Source organism: Suricata suricatta, chromosome 13 (assembly GCF_006229205.1).
Source record: "Suricata suricatta isolate VVHF042 chromosome 13, meerkat_22Aug2017_6uvM2_HiC, whole genome shotgun sequence".
Lineage (NCBI taxonomy): Eukaryota > Metazoa > Chordata > Mammalia > Carnivora > Herpestidae > Suricata > Suricata suricatta.
In genome coordinates this window covers 57,016,261-57,029,587 of record NC_043712.1, presented here as the reverse complement: position 1 = coordinate 57,029,587, position 13,327 = coordinate 57,016,261, and the positions used below count along the sequence as shown (strand labels likewise).

Sequence of the window (13,327 nt, the reverse complement as noted above, 5' to 3'; positions counted from 1 at the left end):
TTTTTTCTAGTTATTTTGTGTGTAATGTTGTTTATTTAAACCATTTTTCCTAGTACAAACATTTAACACATAAAATTCACTCTAACATCAGCTTTTGCTGCCTCCCATAGTTTTTGGAATATTATGTTTTCTTTTGCTTTTGTTTTGAGACATATTTTGATTTACCATTTGCTTTCTTATTTGGCCTACTGTTTGTGCACTAGTGTAAATATTTAATACATTGTAAATTTTCTAGCTTTGTTTTATTGTTGATATTTAGTTCTGTACCATTGTGTTTGGAAAATCTATGTGGTGTGATTTCAATTGTCTTAAATTTGTAATATTTGTTATGTCATTTTATGCGACTTAACCATGAGATTCTTCTTGTATACTTAAAGAAAATGTGTATTCTATTCTATTTTCCATGGTTTTAGAAACATGTATTCTGAAGTATGTTTCAAGTAAAAATATGTTCTTGTTTAAACAAAAATGGTAACTTTAACTGACAGTATTCATTTAAATAAAGCATTTCAGAGGCGAGATGTGTGGGGAATGGGTGAAATAGGTGAAGGGGATTAAGAATACACTTACCATGAAGAGCACTGAATGATGATGTATTGAATTGTTCAATCACTATATTGTACGCCTGAAACTAATATTACACTGTATGTTAACTATACTGGAATTAAAAACAGTTAAATTAAAAAATTTCTAAGAAATAAAGTACTAAAACATTATTAACACAAATGTAAATCATGTGTGGTATTCTATTTAAAAGGATTAGAGAGGGGTGCCAGGATGGTTCAGTCAATAAATCATACCACTTTGGCTGAGGGCATGATCTCGCAGTTCATGAGTTTGAGCCCTGGATTGGGCTCTGTGCTGACAGATCAGAGTCTGGAGCCTCCTTTGGATTCTGTGAGTGTGTCTCTCTCTCTGCCTCTCCCCTGCTCACGCTCTGGCTCTCTCTCTAGCTCTTTTCTCATTGATGTTATCACATAATGGAAAATTTAATAAAGTTCTCTTTAAAGTTTTTTTCTTAACATTTATTTATTTTTGAGAGACAGAGAGAGACTGAGTGTGAGTAGGGGAGGGGCAGAAAGAGTGGGAGATACAGAATCTGAAGCAGGCTCCAGCCTCTGAGCAGTCAGCACAAAGCTGACGAGGGGCTTGAACTCACAGACTGAGAGATCATGACCTGAGCCGAAGTTGGATGCTCCCCAACTGACCCACCCAGCCTCCCCTGGAAAATTTTGAACATTAGAATTGATATGGTTATTGGGAAATGATATATGCATATATATTATAGACAAGAAATACTAAGGTATTAATGAAATAAAATTTAAAAGATTGAAGTTTATAGTAAAAATACAATGACCTTAATGATTAAAAACTGTAACATTAGCTCTTACTTAGGGATGAGTTACCTTTTTGTACTTATTTTAGACTATGATGATCATTTTGTTTCGCTTTTTCTTTTATGTTTACTTATTTGTTTTGAGGGAAAGAGAGGGAGAGGGAGAGAGAGAGAGAGAGAGAGAGAGAGAGAGAGAGAGAGAGAGAAGAGAGAGAAAGATTGAAAGCAGTGAAGGGGCAGGGAGAGAGGAAAGGAGAGAATCTCAAGTAGATTCCATGTTCAGCCCAGAGACTGACCGGCTCATGACCTGAGCCAAAATCAAGAGTCAGACACTTAACTGATTGAGCCACACAGGCTCAATTTCTCTTAATGAATTTAGTTTCCACTGAAGTGTTTCAAAGTATTTTAAAAATACATATTATGCTTTTTCTTACTTTCAGTGACATTCCTCATTTGTCCAGAGGTAGAATTAATAAGACTTCATGGATGATATGATAAGAAAGGTGAAAGAAGAATCCAAGATATTTCCCAGGTTTCTTTTTGGGAAACTGGGTAGATGATACTTCAGAGAAACAGGAAAGAAAAAAATAGGTGTGTGAAAAACTACTATGAGTTCAATTTTAATATATTGAAAGTTGAGAAGTTTAATGTGCTATCAAATAGATATGTTAATATGATTCTCAGGAATGAGATCTTAAGAGAACATATTAAATTGAGTGTCACTAGAGATAAATAATCTCTGAAGCTACAAGAGTAGATGAGTTCAAGCATGAAAGGTATAGACTAAAAGGAAAGGAAAAGTAAGTCCTTGACCTAATATTAACTCTTGAAAGGGATATCTTGGGAAAGGGAAGACTTACAGCAAAAGAAACTGTTAATAAGGGCCTGGTGAAGGGTTAGACACCATGGGAAGTCTACCTAATTAGAAAAATACCAATTGGGGAAATCTTGAAAGTTGGAGCAGTGGGTCGCCATGTCTTAAGTGATTCACATAGCTTATTCAGTAAAGAGTCAAACTAACCACCTTGTTAGAACCACACCTCACCTCATTTTCACACTTGGATTCCATGGCTTGTGATTTTTCACTAGCAATTTTGAGTACAAAGCTGCTTTAAACTTCGCCTGTGTTCTTGGAAGGTAGCAAATTAATTTTCCTTTTCTCTCCATTTTTTTCTCATCATCTAACAACTCAGACACCTTTTTGAATTGGCTGACTGCTCAGAACACAGAACAGGAAAAATTCAACCCTAAGTGAAACAGCAAAACTGATTGCTGTGCTTTCTTTTTCTCTAGATCAAGCCGTAAAGAAATACCAGAGCCCAAGTATAGTAACCTAATGTCAGGTAATAGTGAGTTGTATTTTATTGGGGGTGAGGTTGTTCATTTGTTTGCTATAGACAAGCTAGATTACATGTACTATGACAAGGTGAGGTAGGACTTGATCCCCAAAGTACCCTTAAATTTAAAGGAATTTTCTATATTCTCTATCACCGGAGATTCCTGTGAAGAAAGCCATAATTGTTAAGGGTCATTAAGGATTTACTGAGTTTTGTCAGACAAGTATCATTTCGTTTCTTCTAGCTTTTATTTATTTTAATAAGCATTTTTTAAAAACCAGTAGATTGATGAATGAAGTAGATACAATAGATTTGCATTTCGGCAAGGTATTTGGCATGAGGTTTTCAAAGATGAGAGGTAGAGAGTTGGTTCCTGGACAAGAGAGCATCTAAATGGATTTTTAAACTGGCTCTGCAGTGTTAGGCTTTTAAATTAGAAGAGAGCTCCGTTAAATGGGACCAGCAATTATGAACCCTTTGCTATTAAAGATTTAATGAAAATTGCCTTGTTTTGTAAATCCTAAATTTGTCATGGATTATCACACCATCTCCCTGCCTGGCTTCAGATTTGAACTGAGATTTGACTCCAGTAAAACGTGAGCTCCTTTTGTAAGGACAGGGATGGGAAGCTCTTGATTTATATTCAACAACCAAAAGAAATTAACTTGATGTTGTTCTGTGAAAAATAACTTTTATGGGATTGTTGGTTCACATATACAGAAACAATAAGATTAAGTGATTTTCATTCTAACCACTTAATCTTCCCCTTAACTCTTTATAATGGCTCACCACTGAGGACCTTATGAGAAAAAAAATTGGCAAGCCTATGTGTAACTAAGGAATTCTATCACACAGTGATGATAAATGGTGTGAGTCTATTTTTGCCAAGATATCAACTTGATAAGATATCATTGGAGGTATTCCATATGATACAAGGTATCCCTCCTATTTATTTGGCTCTTCAATTCTCTATAACAACCCCTCTGGGTTATCTTACTCTCTAAGCTTTCCAGAAGAGGAATATTCAGATAAGATCATTGGCTGTGACTCTAAGCCACCCCAAACTCTTGATCCAGCCAATCCTATCTAAATCAACCATATGCACACACACACACATTTGTGCATATAAATGTATAAACACACTCACTGACTTGCAGTATACCATATATCTATACAATCTAATGCTTCAAGTGAGGATTTTTAGACTCTTTGAGTACCCAATACAACTTCTGGGAGTATACAAAAATAGGAAAAAGCAAAGGATTTCTAAAGAGATAATATATAATATACATAGAGAGAATATATACAATGTCATTGTATCTTTTAAAATTACATTTAGGAGCATTTCATTATTTTACTTTTATGTGTCTATCTAAAGATAGTGATAAATTAATGTAATTTATAAATAATGTGCATATATTGGGATGTATAATTAACATTTTAAGTGATGGATTTTTTTCATCAAAAATATTTGAAACTCATAGCAAGAAAGCATGTGAGGGCATAAGATAAAGCTCAAAAACTGTAGCTGAGAGAAATTGGAAATATTCCAAATAATTGTGACCTAAACATAACACATAAATTTAAACCTAAGTATAACATATAAAATAAAATATGATATTTTAAGGAATGAGTGAGTGTGAGTGTGTGTGTGTATGTAAGATAGAGAAAGAAAATTACCTTTGTGGGACAACTGAGGTGAGGGTTGTACAGAAACATCATATTAGGATACATTAATGCCATTTATAGATAGAAAATAATAATAATAAATTGCAAAAAAAGCATGCATTGGGCTTTAAGGCATAAAAATACATGAGAATTATTTAACTTTAAAATTGAATTTCAACATGCAAAATAACATATATTACCAAAGTTGATAAAATTTATTAGCTTTTATTTGACTGCAGCTTCAGACTTATTCATGATGTTCATTCAACTATTGCTTGTGGGTCATGGTTAAATTAACAAAATCATATAAGTAATACCACCACAATTTGAGACTTTAAAAACTGCTAATTTCCATTCTCTATATAATTTCAATTTTACAACTACAGGGTTTAATAGTACCCCTATTAGTCAATTAATTAAAAACAAAACACAATCCTGATGTTACAAATTTTGTTGGAAAAGAAGACTTTACCCACCTAGTGATGTTACATGTCATTAGTCTTCTTTGTTCTGGATTACAATCAATTCACACAGGTTTGAAAAGAGCTATTAGAATGAATGGGACTCACCAATGGATAGCCTTTCCTTACAGGATGATTAATGGCTGGAGGATGAAAAGTGTCAAACCCCTCAGGATTTCCCTAAAAGGAAATAAAAGGGGGAAGGAGGAACACACTGTGAATTCACATTTTTTGGTAGCTATTCGATGCTATATCTAAGTCAGCTGATGAGATAGAAAAGGATAGAAATAATAGACAATTTATAGACTAATGAAATTGAGTAATTAGTGCTAAGAAATAATTCCATCAAAAGAGTTGCTTTAATATAAAGTATTATAACCATCACATTTAAAGAATGAATGCAATTCTTAAATATTTCTCTAATATAAGAATTCATGCTAAAAGATATTAATTTGATTAACTACAAACACATTTTCTTTTCTTAAAAGACAACATACCTTATTAAAACATACTATGATCTTCATATATATATATATATATATATATATATATATATATATATACATATACATATGACCCTTAAATCTTTTTTCTCTTTTATGTTGCATAAAAAATGAACCACTCACAACTTTTTTCCACTGTATTACTCATTATGTAGATATGTTTTCTCATAGATTCAGAGAGCACCATCTATCAAATTATGCTTATCATCTATAGAACTGTTATCCCACATCCAAGTGACTGCTGTAATCTGAAACAGTTCACAATTTTCAGATTAAGGGCACACTACTAAACATAAAATATTTGAGATCATAACTAATGTACATCAAAAACCTTTAATGTACCAGGATGGAAAATATTCTATTCAAAGCTGAATATTTACCAGAGAATCACAGTTCATTAAAAAAATCATATATAATTAAACAGTTCAATTAAAATAACACATTTAACAACAAAATTTAATTGAGTAACAAAGATCATGTGATCCCATGAATTATTTAATGATTGTCTGGTCATTTGCTCCTGAACTCTAGAGAGAAATTGTGCCATTTACTGACCACAAAAAAAGTGAGCATTTGAGGGCACCTTAATGGCTCAGTCTGTTAAGTGTCCAACTCTTGATTTTGCCTCAGGTCGTGATCCAAAGCAATATTTAATAATGGTAGTGTTCAAAGTTATGCATGAGGATACTCAATTATGAAATCGAGCCCTACATTGGGCTCCAAGCTGGGCTTGGTACCTGCTGAAGATTCTTTCTCTCCCTCTGCCCCTCCCCTTGCTTCTCTCTCTCTCTCTCTTTCAAGACATACATACATGCATAAATAAATAAATAAATAAAATACGATGAAAAAAGAACTGGGCATTTGAGGTTCTTCATGATTTCTTACATCTGATCCAAATGCTCCTTTCTACACATAATCAAACTTTTTGCTTTTCCCTTTCTCTAGAGGTAGCCCCTTACTTCTCATTCAAAAATTAATTCTTTCTAAATCTTTCTTAATTGCTTTTTTTAAGAGAGAGAAAAAATGTGGGGTGGGGGGCAGAGAGAGAGGGAGAGAGAATCCCAAGCAGGCTCTCCACTGTCAGTGTGAAGCCTGACTCAGTGCTTGATCTCACAAACTGTGAGATCATTACCTGTGCTGAAATCAAGAGTCAGATGCTTAACCAATTGAGCCACCCAGATGCCTCCATTATTTATGCCTTCTAATCCAAACTCTAAACACCTATTCTATGCAACCATAATTTATTTTGCATTTATAGTCTTGTTCTAATACTAATACACACTTCATCATACATTTTTACATATATGTGTTCTTTCCTCAACTACATTTTTTAAAATTATTTTGGTTTCTTCCATTAGATGTTATATAGAGATTTATTTTGTGGTTTGATTTAAACAGACATCAAAGACTGGAACACCTTCACAAATAGGGGATAATGGTGATGGATACTCAACTCTCTTCACTTTGGCTCTTATCAGATTTGTAAATGAGCAACACTAAGAGTACATATCCAGGTAACATTACAAGCCGATACAATCTCGAGAGCACTACTGCTTCTTGTGCCACGCACAACACAGCTGGTGGCTTCCGTGGTCTGAGCCCAGCAAGGACACTCCTACATGAAGACTGAGAACTGCAGGACTGTCGTCTTTTACTCTACTTCAGCTGTGGAAGATGGGGCGGCAACATGTCTTCGCATTCAAGGAAGTTTGCTCACGACATCATAGTTATGCAACTTAGTTATTTCTTAACTTAATTTAATTTTTTGTAAGTTGGCTTCATGCCCAGCATAGAGCCCAGCACAGGGCTTGAACTCATGAATCTGAGATCAAGACCTAAGCTGAGATCATGAGTTGGATGCTTAATTGACTAAGCCACCCATGTGCCCCACAACTTATTTTTATGTTTTACTACTAGTCCTGAATTATACTCAAGACTTCAGTGAGTACAGCAATCTTATAAATATTTCTCTCTTATAAAGTGAAAAGAGTTGTGTCTTAATCACCAGCAACATTGAATTTTTCCTAGAAATGGCTACTGAAACTTAGAAATCCTTTTTCTATATCTATTGATAAAAAAATATATCATCTACATTAGAACAGAAATCATGCTCTATACTTCTGCATGTATTCAGAAAGTGAGAGTATTGTAGAATTCTAGGTACTTAGATGGGAAAAAAATATATATATGTTTTCATTACTTAGTTAGTTGGTGAATCTTGCTACTACACACTATACATGAAATGATTAATGTCAAAAACTCCACTGAGTGACTTCTAGTCTGTCTAATTTGACAAACAGTTCTTGTTCAGAACTAATAGAAAACTATATCAGAACTATATCAGAAATAATGTTTTCTACATACTTTCAGTGGATGCTGTGAAAATCTTACAAAGTGTTGCTATAAACTTTTGTTAAGCTTCCAAAGAACATAGGGCCCACAGAACCTAACCAAAGTAACATTGAGGAGTTACCATGTGATGGGTGCCTCTGCATATTACATTGGCCATTTCTTTTCATGATCAAATGCAAACTAATAAAGTAGAAACTACTGTTGATTCCCCTTATTTCTAGATGAGAAATGTAAAGCAGAGAAATTCTGAGTTACTTCCCCAAAACCTGCCAGTCAGTAAGTAGTCAAGATAGGATTTAAATGCAGGCAGTCTGATTCAGAGCCTCCCATTCTAACTTCAGTAATATGCTATCTGCGTCTACAATTCACATATGCTAGATAAAGGGGAAAAGAAGCCCAGGAGGAAGGAATGATAAAGATAGTTTACATATTGTCAAAATGTGAAAGTGACATTTTTAAAAGCCAGTAGCAATTCCTAAAGGATTCTGCTCTTCACAACCTTTCTCAATATACCCCTGCTAGTCTTAGAATCAAGGAGTTTACGTAAATAAGCCAAAAAGTTATAAAACGTTTATCTAGATGTAGGAATATATTTAGGAGTTTAGAAAAAATGAAATTTCTTACTTACATAAGCACTCAACATTTCAAACACTTCTTTGTAATACATTAGAATTTAAATTGTGCCATTTAATTTTAAGATTTAAAATAGCTTTTAAATTTGATTTGTACCTTTCTTTACCTCTCTGTTCTTGAACATCTTAAGCATTTTAATATTTCCATGAATGGATACAGCATGTGTGAGACCTGCATGTAATTTTGAACTTTTAGTGCTACAAACTTCACATTTCCCTAAAGGAGCCTTTTCATTAAAGAATGTGCATTTCATAGAATAAAGCAATATTTAATAGTAGTGGTGTTCAATAGTATGCATGAAGATACTCTCACCCTTTCTATTTAGAAACGAAACCACACATTATTATAAGTCTTATAAAAAACATTCTGAGGTTTATAGAATGCACTTAACTTTGAGGTAGATATCTTTGATAGAATACTCCCTGTTTAAAGGTTAGAAAGAATGTGTCTCAAGAACGTTGAATCACTGCCCAATGTTACTCAAGTTGTTCTTACAAGAGCTTGGGTTTTTCCTCTGCTCTTTAGTATTGGTTTTCCTGTTGTTTCTTTTGTTATATTTTTTTGTGTTTTATTGTTATCGTTTTCTGACACTTCATATTTTGCTTTTAATTTTCACAGAAAAAGTGAGTAATCGACTCATACGCACGCATGATCAAGTATGTTGTTTAAAAATATGTTGTTTGTGTTTAGAACCCTGATTTACATGGCTTTTTGCATAATTTACATAAGAACTGACATTATAAATTTAAAAGCTAATTTAAAATTTTATTGTGCACTAATCATTTTCAAAAATTCCCTGAGCAACAATGTTGAAAATTAAATCTTACACTATGATCACTGATTTTGAATCTTAGTACACTAAAGCTGATTTTAAAATATGTTATTAATACCAGTAGTTAAGGAGACCCATAATATTATAAAAGGGGAAAATTTATAAAGTATGTTTTCTATCATGAAATAAATTATAGAAAAGAGGGAATTTGTGAGGTTATACATTCCTGTATACCAGGAAACAGGTGAAAATTTTAGAGAATGTGCCCTTCTTTTGAAACTTCTTTAGTCTCTGGTATAATTCTGTGAACAGATATTAAAGCTATACTACCTAATAAAATATATGTTTAATGAAAAGAATATAAGATAATGCTTTCATAAAAGATTTTAAAATATAATCATGTAAACAATTGGCCTCAATCCATAGGTAAATTTAAAACCAACTTTGTATCTCACTGAAATTCTTTCTTACAATTACTTTGTATGATTCAACCTCTCCTTCTTCCTCTAAATCATTTTTTCAGCATGACTATAAAGTTCCTGACTCTGATTCTTCCCTCAGTCTATCTCAGTCCCCTTCCCTCCTCCTGCTTCCATTTCTGGGTTGGCCTCAGGTCAACATTTTCATCCACCCTGTAACTAAAATCCTTATTACCTCAGTATTCCTGCATTCTCACTGTCTTGCTAATTGAAAACTCTACACCAACCCAGCAGTCCTTTCCCTACATTCTATATCTACTTTTTTGCTACCCTGACAATCTGAGTTCCTTATTAATGAAACTCATAATTAATGGCTTCTTTATTTTTTTAACTTTTAATGTTTAGATTTTGAGAGAGAGAGAGAGAGAATGCAAGAGAATGCAAGAGGAGGAGGGGCAGAGAGGGAGACACAGAATCTGAAGCAGGTGCCAGGCTCCAAGGTGTCAACACAGAGCCCCAAGGTGTCAAAACTCGAACCCACAAACCATAGGATCAGGACCTGAGCCAAAGTCAGACACTCAACTTACTGAGTCCTTCAGATGCCCCTGTGGCTTCTTTATTAATAATAGTAATCCACTTTGTCAAAAAAATTGGGTTGAAAAATGATTAGTGAGTATATAGCACCAACTATAGTTATAGTGAGTATATAGCATTAAGTGTAGAGCATAGTCCAAGAATCAGAAAGCCTAGATATTCATTTGTATTTAAAATGTAGGAGAGATATGTACCCATCTAAATTGTGGGATGAAATATGCTTTACCAATGATCATTTCAAAAGTTTTTTGTTTTTTATTTTTTTATTTTGAGAGACAAAGAGTGAGCAGAGGAGGGTCAGAGAGAGAGGAAGACACAGAATGTAAAGCAGGCTCCAGGCTCTGAGCTGACAGCGCAGAGCCCCACTCGGAGCTCGAACCCATTGACTGTGAGATCATGACCAGAGCCGAAGTTGGTTGCTTAACTGACTGAACCACTCAGGCACCCCACCAATGATAATTTCAGATTCTTGTTAGCAGGTAGGTCTAAAATAAGCTACAATGTTAGGTATTCATACCGGGTAACTAGCAGAATATGCTCACTGCTACTTACATTGCATATCTTCCAAATAACAATCCACAGATAGATATTCAAAGACACATACTATTACATTAATTGTTTTGATAAGAACCAGGGCATATTAGGCGTGACAGTGTGCACACATTAGTGACATTTCTGCTTTACTGCTTTCTAAGGCAGATTTGCATACCTTTCCTTGACATGTGGGACTCACAAATGGTAGCTTGTTGATGGTTAGTGACTGCACTGTTACCACATGCCTAACTCACTGATGTTTCTGACTGATAGGCGTGGCTAACAGATCTAAGGCTCATTTCCCTGCTGAACATCAATTTTATCACAATTTAAGCATCACATCAAGTGGCACCCATCCTATAAAGTGTAAGTCAACCATATAGACATTGAATATCAGGAGCTGCACCTATATATGTTTAAGAAATTTGACCAGGACTCCATGAACTGCATACATATTTTTTTGGAATAGGAAATTGACATTCACTTGACACTTAGTGGATGTTCCATGGGAATTGACTAGGAATATTTGAAAGAGCAACAATCTTTGTTGGGTTGGAAGGTGTGTCAATGATCTTACATACAGAAAGATATTTTGTTTTGTTAAACTGTAACTGTAGTATCTACAACATAATTACACTGAAGAGAACTTGAAAGGCAGCTCGAATATCTCAAAATAAAAAGCAAAGAAAGGAAACACTTGCAAGTTTCACATTTTATAAAACTACTACTTTTCTCAATTATCCTCTTCTCAGTCATCCCCTCTCAGAAAAAGTGGTTAACCTTGACTAACTCCACTTTGAAACGTTCCCTTCATAACTTAAACACTTACTTAGAGATTCCTGGCACTGACTGCAATATCCAGAGTTGCCAATAATCTCCATATTGACAATTCCAATGCCAACTAAAATTTCAGTTATTTTACCTGTGTTATTTAACATTTGGTTCTGCTGACTACTGTTACCAACTTAAAACTTCTCTACTGACTTCTATGACATTGTTTTCCTCTAGTTTTCTTCCTATCACTCTGATTATTCCTCCTTCATTAATGACATGTTAGGTTACCTCAGCACTTCATCTTTCATACTTTGACTTTCACATTCTTATTGTTAATTTTTTAATGTTTATTTATTTTTGAGAAAGAGAGAAATCACAGAGGGGAGGGGCAGAAAGAGAGGGAGAGAAAGAATCCCAGGTGCTGGGAGCTGCACCGGCCTTGCTGGATGACGAGGTCACAGTAAAGAAATGGCAGACGTGCACAGCTCCTGCCATGAGTGGTGGAAACTAGTATCTCCTTCTGCTACTGCTGCTCATGTGAAATTAAGCCTGTTGCTATTGATTAGGCCTCACAATGTTCCAAATCAGACCGATATTCCCCACACAGATACCTCATGGGAAGAAGCATATTCCCACCTCTATAAAGAGGAATTTAAACGAAGCACTGCAGATGTTTGTCAAAAGGCTCTTCTATTGAGCTTCACAAGCTTAAGACATGGATAATAAAGGAGGGTTAAAGAACACAAGAATAATATTTACTCTGGCCTGGAGAAAAAGAGCCTAATTTAGGAATAAGAAACAAACAAGAGCCTGGCATAAGTTACTGCGCATATATATGCTAATTTGGTGCCCATTGTGAGGATGGGTAAGAGTAGTTACAACTTAAACTCATATGCAAAGGCCAGCTCTTCCAGGGCACCTATGGCGCTTACACCTTCAACATCAAAGAACAAGGTTGACAAAAGATTTATTTACTAACCATCATGAATACATTCTTCCTCTTAGGAGCCAGACAGAATGCCTCCTAGCCCTGTTTATGCCTGAATCTTAGCGTTATTATTATAAAATGTGTTTGCTATCAGCTTCTCACTGAAAACATCCTGCTATCTTCTTAAGTTGTAAGATTTACTACCTGTTCAAACAAATATGTATGTTATCTGCTTTTCACTGAAAATATCCCGTTATCCTATGATGTGTAAGTTACCTCACTGTAATTAGAATAGTTCTGCAAAAATGCCTCTGATAAACCTGTTTCTGCACCCTTTTCAAAGCATCTTTATCCCTGAGAATTATTTGTAAAAATTCCATTTTTTGATGTCATGTTAACACTTAAATCTATAAATAAAGGCCCAAAACCTGGCAAGCTAGAAAGATACCAGAGAGATACCAGAGAGATGCCAGAGGGATGCCAGAGAGATAGAGATGATGCCAGGCTGGTGACCAAGAAATAAAAAAAACCACGTGGATTTTTCACTGACGCCGCTACCCCTTCAGGGAACCCTGGACCAGCCGGAGCGGGCCTCTGGCACCCAAGCAGACTTCCACTGTTACTGTGGGGCTTAGCACAGGGCTTGACAAACTCACAAAACGTGAGCTCATGACCTGAGCTGACACCAAGAGTCAGATGGTTGAATGACTGAGCCACCTAGGTGCCTCACCTTCCTCATTTTATACCGTCTCTTACTGCAGCTTCAGATACAGTCATGTTTCACAAAATGGCATATGACTGATAAATCTCAAATGTGCAGCCCCCAAACATATATACCAAACTTACTCCTGGTCATTTATACAAAGATGTGTCAAAGACATGCACAGTTCAAGTTATGACATTTTCAGTCACCTTGCTTCTATTCATTTGCTCCTACATTCTCTATCTCAGTGAACAATAAAAATAACATTTATTCAGCATTTTCTCTATGCCTGACATTTGCAATATCTGATGTA

At 34.9% G+C, this 13,327-nt stretch overlaps 1 long non-coding RNA gene across 1 annotated transcript in view; it reads right to left on the bottom strand.

Annotated features, from left to right (window-relative positions):
- Positions 1 to 13,327, bottom strand: part of LOC115276602 — a 1,186,317-nt gene that overhangs the window by 582,161 nt on the left and 590,829 nt on the right. Inside the window, exon 3 of the long non-coding RNA XR_003902023.1 lies at positions 4,911 to 4,982. This is a non-coding gene — a long non-coding RNA (uncharacterized LOC115276602). The remainder of the gene's footprint in view (positions 1 to 4,910; positions 4,983 to 13,327) is intronic.